The sequence below is a fragment of the Egretta garzetta genome, unplaced genomic scaffold, assembly GCF_000687185.1.
Source record: "Egretta garzetta isolate BGI_Z169 unplaced genomic scaffold, ASM68718v1 scaffold213, whole genome shotgun sequence".
NCBI lineage: Eukaryota > Metazoa > Chordata > Aves > Pelecaniformes > Ardeidae > Egretta > Egretta garzetta.
Window position 1 is genome coordinate 1,157,195 of NW_009259242.1, and position 8,686 is coordinate 1,165,880.

Here is an 8,686-nt window from a genome sequence, read left to right on the forward strand (position 1 = left end):
CAGCGATGTCGGGGGCCGGGGGCTCCCCGCGGGCCGGGGCTGCAGCTCATCCCCCGCAGCCCTGGCAGGGGTGGCCGTGATTTCTCAGCGCCGAGCGACGGGAGGCAGCGGTTGAATGGCCATGGCCTCAACGCATCCACCCGAATGAGCCCATAGATGAGGGCTTAGCCATTTCATCGTGCCTCATTTGCCAACTCCAGAAGGTGACGGAGCTGGGCTCTGAGCTGCAGCGCGGGGCCTGGCCCCCGGGACCCTCAGCCCATGGGGGCCTGCCCAGCCTGGCACGGGAGAGCAGGGCAAAACGCTCCTCCAGCCCTGCTGCTGTAAAAAGCTGCGCGTCAAATAATTGACTGGGCTCTAAGTCAGGGCTAGAGTGGCGGGACTGCTGGTGATAACCTGGCTAGCAATCTCCCTAGTTCCCCCAGCTCTAAGCCATGATCTCACATACTGAAACCAAACTTCTCCAAGCGACGGTTGTCTTACCTGCGTGAGGAGACAGCATCAAGCGTGTTTCTGTAAGATGAATGTGGTGTTGCCATGTATAGTGCAAATCACGGCATGAATTAGGAAAATATTAAGTTCCATTCAAGCTGCTGTTTTTTAATCTACGATCTTGTTTACAATGGGATTTTGAACAGTTCCAGCCCTCAACAAGAGCAGTTAGTATAGGCACACCAAAGCAAACCACTGGTTTAGACAAATAAACTATATCCAGCATCAACATCTTTTATGCTAGGACAGAGACAGATGGGATTTGCTGACTGCTGCCACCATGCTTTGTCAGTCACCTCCCCAGCCGAACGTGCCACCTCTGCCAGGTAACCACCTCCAGCACAGGCAGCAGAAGGAAGCGTAAGCATCATGGTTTGGCTGGCAGTCAGGCTAAATCTGACTTTTCATGACCCTCAGTCCCTTTTACTAACTCTTCTTCCATGCCAGGAGCGAACAAACGGTTGGGTGGTGACAGCTTTGTAAACTGCCACGGCAAGACTTGCTTACCCCTTGGTTTCTCTTAGTTTCAGGATGGAATAAGCTCTTCTGGTACAAACTGCAGATTTTGGTCTCTAACAGGGGCTTGCTGGAAGGATGGCTGGGGCTTGGCCAGAAGACCACTGCAGACAGCTGGTTGCTCAGCTTTGCTCTTTAAAGGGGAGGGTAGAGCTTGTTGCCAGAAACGAGAGCTCCTGAAATGCAGAGCCAAGCTAGTTCCCTGAGAAATGCGTCCATTAATCTCAGTGAGGTATCGCTGTTAATAAGCTCGTACAATCTGTCATCCAATTTAACAGTGTCACTGCCAATAAAGTTTCATATTGCTTATGTTATCTGTTAATCCAAAAGGAGCAAAGTTTGAGGACACCACTGAAGAACCCAGCCGCACACGCCTTGCTGCATTTGAACATCTGAAGCTTCCGTGGTATCCCAATAGCACGGCTTTATTTTGAGGTAGAACTTGTGGTGGCGCAGCTACCTTCCTGCTCAATACCACACACCCATCCCTGCATTCCTCTGCAGCTGCCCCAATAATTTGCTCTTTCAGGCTGTAAAAACATTCAGGAATGTGTGACATTATGGACACCACGACTGGAAGGCCAGCGGCTTTGTGGTTCTGGTAAAGAGCTGGACTGGCTCCTGTAAAATGAATCTGCTGAGACCTTCAAAGGTGCACACAGAGGCATCGCATTTTGTCTCTGACTTCTCTCCCTCTGCTCCTCTCTGACTCTTCTATCTCTTCACAAGCCACTTATTTTCATTTCCTTCTCTGCTGCTTTTGACATTTGATCTAGACTCTACAGGAAATGTGTCACACAGAGTTTTTTCTCCTCAGTTTTCAAAGCCTGTTTTTCCACCTTTGTTCTGTGGTCACAGATCTTTAAAACAACAATTGGTGTAGCTTCCTGTTGCTGGAGCATCAAAGATTTACAGATTCAAGATACAGTTAAAAAAAAAAAAAAAGAAAAATCAGTGTTCCAAACTTGTTTATTTTGAATGAAAACAGTAACATTCAAATCATGGAAGCTTGACCAAGAGGGACTAGGTTAAGATGACCACCAACCATTGTGACAGCAGTGATGGGAGTGGAAGATTTTGAACTGAATGTCTGTCTCTCCTAAGGATGCCGCTAAATTACTCAGCATAGATATCGTTAAAGCGGTCCTGACCAATAACATCTTTTTAGTACCAGTGACTCTTGGTGAACTCATCTCTGTAATTGCTTTTTATGATGTAATGAATCAGAATGCCTTCTGAAAAAAATCACAACAAAAGAACCCCCTTATTATGGCCAAGTAACTAGTAAATCTAAATATAAAAATTGGCATTAAGCATACAAAATTAAGGAAGCAAAACTCTTATTAGTTCAATTACTCTTATTTACAAAGTATGAAAGAAAAAAAACCCTGCAAATACCCAAAGTCCATTTGATTAAAAAATGTTCTCAAGACTAGAAATATGTCATAGTGAGCTCAGCCAGAAATGTATTTTAACAGATGAGTCAGGGTTACAAGAAGATGGAGGAACTTTCCTTACCGAATGCATCCCTGCTGTGGCACCTTTGGGGGGAAGGAGCAATGTATTGAAAATAGATGAGTCAGGGTTACAAGAAGATGGAAGAACTTTCCTTACCGAATGCATCCCTGCTGTGGGGGACTATCATGTAGCACCTTTGGGGGGAAGGAGCAATGTATTGAAAATGATCAGCCAAGGGCTCATTAATAAGAAATTTAACCTTTTTTTTTTTTTTCCATTGGGCAAAAAGAATTTAGTTCTGATCAGGGCAGTGATGTATTAGTAAAATGGACTGTCCAAAAGGACCTAGGCGATCCCAGTTTGATACCCAACAGACATTTGACACCTAATAGCAGGTGTTTGCATAGCAAATCTGTTACTAATTGCAATTCTTGACAGTCTTAGTCCTGAAGCCAATGAGTACACGAGCTATGTGGTTTGCCCTTATTATTTCTAGGTCAAATTTTACCCGTGCAGAAACTCCTGCCGGTCCTTCATGGGCACTGTCTACTTGTCTACGGATGGAGGAGTTTGTACTCTTAGACTGTTTACGAGCATGGATTTGACACACACAGACATACATAATTTCTGAATCAGACATCAAATGCTTTTATGGGATTATGCAAATAGGGGCACAAAAGTGGGGTCTGTAGTTATGCTAATGGCAGTTTTCACTGCATTGCAAAATTGTCTTGGGTTGCATAAATCTATCAAACAAATAGGCAGGGCTTGCTGAAAGCTTCCTTTTCCTCACCCAAGATGAAACTTTAGGTGCCATATGAGATGTCAGCGGTGAATGAAATTCCATCAGGAGGTTATATTTAATAAAACTGAACATCTCACACAAAAGCTGAGTTTCTTCTTGCTGCTTGGCACAGACAAGTTCTTGTGATAAGCCTGCACAATAACCAGCCTCCTGATTTGTTAAACTGATAGCAGAGAAGCAAACACATGTAAGCAGCTCCACGGTTGCCAGAATGGATGTATTGGTGACAAGACATTGCTAATGTTCCCAGGTACTTACATTTTGGAGTTGCTAGTGGTCACTGGCTGACTTTGGAGGCAGCGGAGCTGCGTGCTATGGCTTAGGGAGCTCTTGGCCAATTTAATGCAGCAGGGAGGCAAGCTGAGCAGCACGGGGCCCTTAATGAGGCACGGGAAACAAGTCTGACAGGTGAAACTCCTCTCCACTCCCAGGCTACATGGGAGAATAAATCAAGCATTTCTGGTAAATAAGGGTGGAGAGAAAATACCCTTCTGTCTTCTTTTGACTTCATAACAAATAGAATATGAGGATCCAGCCTTCCTCTCTTAGGGTTATATATGATAATGGAGGAAGGTGATGGTTTCACCAAGCTTTGTTTTAGAAGCTTTAGAGATAAAGCTCTTTCCTTTCCTTAGATTTAGAGAACAAACTCTGAAGAAAGTGTAGTTGTAACTGAGTGACTGCTTCATACATGTGTGGCTATGGTAGAAATACATTCTAAAAAGATCTTCCTCGCTGGTAAAATATATCTTACTGATGCAATTTTTGAAGGAAATTCTATTCTTCAATTTTCTAATACAAAAATCAGTTTTGCAATAATGTGGACTGTAAGACCAGGACAGCAACAGGTCTCAGGATTTATCTGAGCCCAAAATAAAGCACTGTGTGCTCTGCTTCAGGCACAGCTCAGGCTCAAGTGCAAGCTGTGGGGTGCTCTGGAGCACTGGGGGGAAGGTTCGGGGTTGTGCTCCCACTTAGCATGTCCTCAAACACATCTCTGCAGTACAGATCATAGTGGCCAGATCAACCCAGAGCCCTTCAGAGAAGGGCTTGGGCTTTCTTAGCACGTCCGAGGACACATGGCAGCAAAGCAACCCTGTAAAAAGTTACCCTCCACGCTGAACCAGGACAAGGATCCTGCAGACAGCATGGATGTAGGTTTGGTTTGGTTTCTTTTTTTTCCTTGCTGCCAGCTGACCCAGATTTCTGCTTTATCTAACAGTCTTTTTTGAGTGTAGTGTGAAGGAGAAGCATCCCTTACTGAAATGCATGTCAATGGTCTTGTGAAATGAGCACCTCTCCCTCCCTCAGCCTCCCTCCCACCTCATTAATAAGGTCATCCCACTGAAGGCAGGCTTTCCAAACACTAATGGAATTAGTTCTGGCCTGGACAACTTTCCCAGGGTGACATAGGTATCTAAGAAGGGCTGGCTCCTTGGCACATACAGCCACTGGCAGGGGAAATGTTGAAACACAAACATTTACCTGATGTCACAGTGCTCTTGCTGCCAGTGTTCAACCTGAAATGGGATTACGGCACTACCCAGTAATACAATAGAGAAGGCTTACTGCAGGTAAAACAAGTGATCTTAGAGGGATGTGCCTTGTATTAGATTAGATAATGAAATTTCAAATTCTGCTGAAGGTTTCTCTTTTGTCAGTATTTCTGAGAAAAGTGTATTTTTCATGGCCACAAACCCATAAGATTTTGTGGGGACAACAGACAGTTACCTTGGGGAATAATACAAAAGTACTTCAAGTTGAGAGGGATCTCTGATATGAGAGCAATTAATGGGAAATGACTAGTGTAGCTATAAACTCTCGGGAGCGATGTTTTAAAATCATTTGACTATTTATATCATCTGTGAACTGAGCCATTGAACCCCTTTGAAAGCAATGGCTGAATTATTAACATTTTAAAATTTGGTGCGAGTCTGGGATTTTATAATAAAAATAAACCCTAAATATGTCATAGAAAATGTAAGCTCCGATTATTCAGAAAAATTAAACCAAAATGCAGAGAGAATATATGTTGGTTCAAATCAATGAGAGTTAAGCTCCTAAACAAGAGACAGACATGAAATTATAATTCGATTATCTATGTGGCTGATGAAATTTAATTGCATCTTCAGGAAAATAATGGAGAAGCGTCATTGTGCAGCCTTTTAGTCTGTGTATGAAATAATAGTCCTGCCATGTATTGCATTTCCAGTAGTAAACAATATTACACAGATTTCAAAATGCATATTGAGAAAACCAGAGAAGATCCAATTTGGTATTAATCTATCTTTTCAAACAAAGGAAAATATGAAAAGGTCTTTTTTTTTTTTTGAAAGATGCTGTGGCATACTTGGTCCTAAAGGCACATCTTCTAATATACCAGTTGTTGAAACTGTTTCAGAAACACTGATATTTTTTCCTTCAGACATATTTCAGTCAGTAACATTTTCTAGCAGGATCACACTGATTTATTTGTTACAAAGAGAACTTTCTGTTGGAGTGAAAAATTAAATTCCTCCTCCTCCTCAGATGAAGAAGTTGACACAAGGGCAGGAGGTGCTTTGTGTAACCGAGACAAGATCGCATCTTTAGAGAAGAAGGAGAGAGAAGCAGCGCTTGTCAGTCTCCGTACTGGCCTTGGACCAGCCGCACAAATTCTGAGTCATCAGATGAATCAAGCCTGTCAGTGACTGCAGGGCACTTTTACTTTGAAAAAACCAGAAATATCCTGCTTCATATATTGATTCTGTAGTATTTCCTTTGAGAAGCTTTAGTCATAAAGGTACCAGAATCCAAGGCATGTTTAGAAATAACAAATGTCAGGGAGTTTTGGCTTTTAGTAATTGCACCATAAAAAAGTTGATCAGGGATTTTAACCTGCTGGCTATGGTTGAGTGGCCCATAGCCCTCAGAGCATCTGTCAGTTCCTCCAAGAGAAATCAGTATCTAATTTAAGCTAACAGGCAAATAGGAGTTTATTAGAAGGCAATATAAAGGTAAAATTCACTCATAAAGAGAATTTTATACAAAAGTGCAAATCAGGACAATCTGACTTGGGAGCTAAGCAGCTGCCGTTGTCTTCAGGTTCAGCTTGGACCGTACTGTCAAGAAAAATCACAGTTCAGTTTCTTAAACCAAAGGGATAACAGAGTAATGAGATTCTGTGTTGTAGCCTGCCTTTAGGAACTCTACAACAGAGAGTAAATAATTACTCTGACTGTATTATAACAGTATGTACTTTCGGTGTCAGCAGGTCCTAGGAGACCAAGTCTCCCTCCCACCCAGTCCTCCAGTTGCACCGATGGGGTCTTGTTATTGTGACCTGCAAAGAAGTGCATCGCCACAGCTGCCCTCCACTCTTGCAAATAAAAAAAAAAAAAAAAAAAGAAGAGCATTAATTGCCCTCTCACAGATGTTGGATTTTGGCATCCACACTAAGCCCCCCAAAGTAGAGGCTTTTGAAGATTTTTTTAGCAATGTGTTACAAATTATTTCTCTTTGGCCCCAATATTTTGTATATTCACAAATTTTTGCCTTTTCAAAAGTAAATGAAAAATGTTCACACTTATACCAAAGCCAGAATAAACGAGTTCCATGTTTAAATCCCTTTCCACAGGCAAAGCAGACCATCTTTAATCGATGTATATGACATTGACATGCAAAAAATTTCACCCTCCTTTTTTCTTCCAACCATTGGGTTTTTGCTCTGTGAATGTGTTGCCGTCCATAATCACTCTTAATGCCTCATTTTTGACATTACAATCAATGAAGTGAAATAAGCTGCTTCTTAATGGGTCTGACATAAAATCTATTTAAGTTAACAAAAAGACTCTCATTGTTTCCTCTCAGCTCTAGGTCAAGCCTAAAGCGAACAGAGGGGGTGGAATTTAGCCTGCCGTCTGTCATCTGAGAGGAAATGATTTCCACATCCCATTTGGGCTGCTTAGAGATTTTAAACATATTTAGCAAAAGAAAACAAATTGATTTCTTGTCAGTGGTTAAATGGTTGAAACTTTACTCTGATTGGATAGTCTCTCATTTTAAGATCTTTAATATAAGTTTGCTTGAGTTATTTTTTTTATGGTTGTATTTTAGTTTAACACGGTACCTAGTTTTCTCAATAGTTTAGAAATAAACAAATATAGGAGACAAAGGTCAAGATGAGTGGAAGTCAGTTGAGCCGAAGGGGTGCCAGCCTGCCCTGCGTGGGTCATGGAACACCGGCTTGCGCGGGGGCTCAGCCTCACGGGCAGGGGCTGCTCGGAGCTCAGGAGCCAGGCAGCCTGCGAACTCTCTTTGCCCTTCCTGCCAGCAACACGTGGAGCTTCCTCACAAAGCATCTTGCTGACAGCTTGTTAATTTTATTTTTTTTTAGGTTCCTTAAATACATTTGGAAAGGGAGAAAGCATCTATACTCCAATGCACAGCATTATCTCAGATCTTCTAGGTTTTGTAAACAGTAAAATATGAATCCATTTTTCTCTATTGTTTGCAAATGAAATTCGGAAGCAAAATGAGTATTTTCTTTACTAGAGCACAACAAACATCAGACACACTGTCCCTGCCATATCTCTGAATCTAAATAACGCTTGTTAGCCTTGGAAAGAGGGGGCAGAGGGGCTGGCAGGGACAAGAGCCGGGTGACTGTCTAACTTGCAATTCCCCTGATATGTTGAGAGACTTTTTTTTTCCCAGTGTTTCTGCAGAAATAACTTACAGTATCCAAGGCCAAAAATCCAAACACTCTTTCTCTTGGATGTGGTATGTTATAAAGAGTAAAAGGAGTTCAGTTTCACAACATCCCTTCTGGACGATAGGAAATTCTTGGTATGTACCATTTAATTACTGGTGGACAGGCCAAGTTGCTGAGAAGTTAGAGACAAGAGAGAGTGGCATCAAGAGGTTTGATTCCAGCACAAATTTGTCTACTCAGCTGGCAAACAGCAATTGCAAAAGCAACGTGGCTGCTATTAGCAACCTTTGTGAGGCCTTGCCTCCAGCATCCAGTCACCCCGCCCTTGAGATAGAGTTATAAATGTGTTATCTCTGGTGGAAGGGATAAGTTTTCAGTCTCTGACCTGACTTCTCTTTCTGTTGTGGTGGATGAAAGTCTACAGCATTCCAGTGATGTAACCGAGTGACTGGACTTAGCTGATGAGACTCTGACCCGTCGCCTAACTGGAAGGCCTAAAGGGAAAAAAACTAATAATTGGGAGGTTTTTAGGAGCCCACTGGACAGTGAGTGGATAAACAACAACCCAGAGGGGCACAGGAGTCCCTCAAGCTGTTTTTCACGACTGGACCCTCAGATAGCAAGTATTCCTGGGTCTTGAGGCTCAGCTAGCAATTCACAAGGAGAAGATAAATTGGCTTAACAAAATCAAGAAATGAGCAGACAATGCCCCTGCTGAAGAG